Genomic DNA, 2,006 nt, shown 5'->3' on the forward strand with positions numbered 1-2,006 from the left:
AAGGGTTTGCAAAGGGAGGAAAAAGGGAGTGAGTGAGAGTTAACCTTTTCACTGCGATGTGTAGCACTTCAAAGGCAACGGTAGAACAAAAATAAATAAATAAATAAATATCTCAGGATGGTTTACGCTTAAGAAAAGATGTGCCAAATAACAGTGAAAGATGGTATGAAGAATTAAATTAAGGACGCGTATAAGTCTGAATGGTGACTGGATTGAGGATGGAATACTTTAGATTGCTCTCATAAACACAGTGAAATCAAAAGCATTTCATCTGATCAACTCCTTTGTTCTGACTATCATCAATGCATCTCTCTTCGTCGCAAGACTGAATCTCTGGCTCTCTTCTGTAGTTATTTTCACGCAAACTGCTCTTTTGACCTTGAGTAGATACGACTGGACTGTATTTTGCTGATATGGATAATTAAGAGAAGAGAAGAGAAGAGAAAACAAAAAACAAAAAAACAGAACAGAAAAGACGAGAGTTGGTAGATTGAGAGGAGCAAGAGCGTTACATATTACAACAGTTCGCGCATCGAGACGGAAAGGAAGAGCGTCTGGACCCGGTGTGAAAGTTGCACGGCTAAGTCTAACCACGAGAGGGGTGAATGAACAAAGCGAGGAGAGCGTGAAAGGAATGTCTACGGTGGAAGACTGAGTGATGGAAGACTGAGTGATTGTCCGTGATGGGGATGAATGGAAGGCAATTATGAATACATGAACGGAAACTCGGCCACGAGAACCTCAGTGCAATGTTACCCGCACCTGGTACGATCAGCTGAGTGATTGGACAGTGCAATGCAGGTTCTCTGTTGTGGGGTCCTGCTATGGATATCAGCAAGCGTCTGTAGAAATATGTCTCGCGCTGTGGGGTGCAATGGACATAGGATCTGTCTTCGTTAGAAATCTGGAGACAGGGAATTGAGATATTTGTGTAAAAAGATGTATGTAGGCGGCTTGTATCAGCCTGCAAGGGAATGCAAGTCAGGAATAAAGGTCAATATACTCGTGTGTGTGTGTGTGTGTATATATATATATATATATATATATATATATATATATATATATATATATATATATATATATATATATATATATATATATATATATATATATATATATATATATATATATATATATATATACACACAACACACTGACACACACACACACACACACACACACACACACACACACTTGTGAGAAGGGTTTGTCCACACGGAATCTCAAGCTGTTGTAGAGGAAAGCGTAGAGGCACAGCACTGGAAACATTCATTTAATCTTGATTATTTTCCGGGAATTACAGAAATTCCATCTTCAGCGAGTCACACTAAAAATGGAGTAAAAACAATTAAAAACTAAAAATGATCACTTCTTTTCAAGAGAATTGGTCTTTTTTGGCATGATTCATGCAGGCACTGCCATGTTCACAATCGGATGCCATCGCCTAGCAGGCAGATTTTTTTTTTTTTTATGTAGGAAGGACACTGGATAAGGGCAACAAAAATCCAATAAAAAAAAAAATGCCCACTGAAACGCCAGTCCCATAAAAGGGTCAAAGCAGTAGTCAAAAATTGATGAATAAGTGTCTTGAAACCTCCCTCTTGAAGGAATTCAAGTCATAGGAAGGTGGAAATACAGAAGCAGGCAGGGAGTTCCAGAGTTTACCAGAGAAAGGGATGAATGATTGAGAATACTGGTTAACTTTTTAGATAGGATGAACGAATGAACAAACAGATGGCAAGTGTAGTTTAATATCAACAAATGCAAAGTACTTAGCGTAGGTGGAGGAAACCCACACAGTAGGTACACAATAAACAACGAAACTCTGGTAGGTTCAGGGTACGAAAAAGATTTAGGAGTTATAGTTAGCTCTGAACTCCGTCTAGGAAAGGAATGCATAGAGACTAGAAACAGGACAAATAGGGTATTAGGATTCATTTTCAGGAGTGTTAAAAGTAGAAGGCCCGAAGTAATATTAAAGTTATATTTGGCGCTGGTCAGACCTC

General features: G+C 38.7%; 1 long non-coding RNA gene across 1 annotated transcript; it reads right to left on the reverse strand.

The window, feature by feature from the left end:
- Positions 1 to 762: 762 nt before the first annotated feature.
- On the reverse strand, positions 763 to 1,407 carry LOC135108256 (uncharacterized). The gene is made up of 2 exons (XR_010272179.1): positions 1,195 to 1,407; positions 763 to 904 (listed from the first exon to the last, which is right to left on the reverse strand). It is a non-coding gene; the product is annotated as an uncharacterized LOC135108256 (long non-coding RNA).
- Positions 1,408 to 2,006: the final 599 nt, after the last annotated feature.

Source organism: Scylla paramamosain, chromosome 17, assembly GCF_035594125.1.
Source record: "Scylla paramamosain isolate STU-SP2022 chromosome 17, ASM3559412v1, whole genome shotgun sequence".
Lineage (NCBI taxonomy): Eukaryota > Metazoa > Arthropoda > Malacostraca > Decapoda > Portunidae > Scylla > Scylla paramamosain.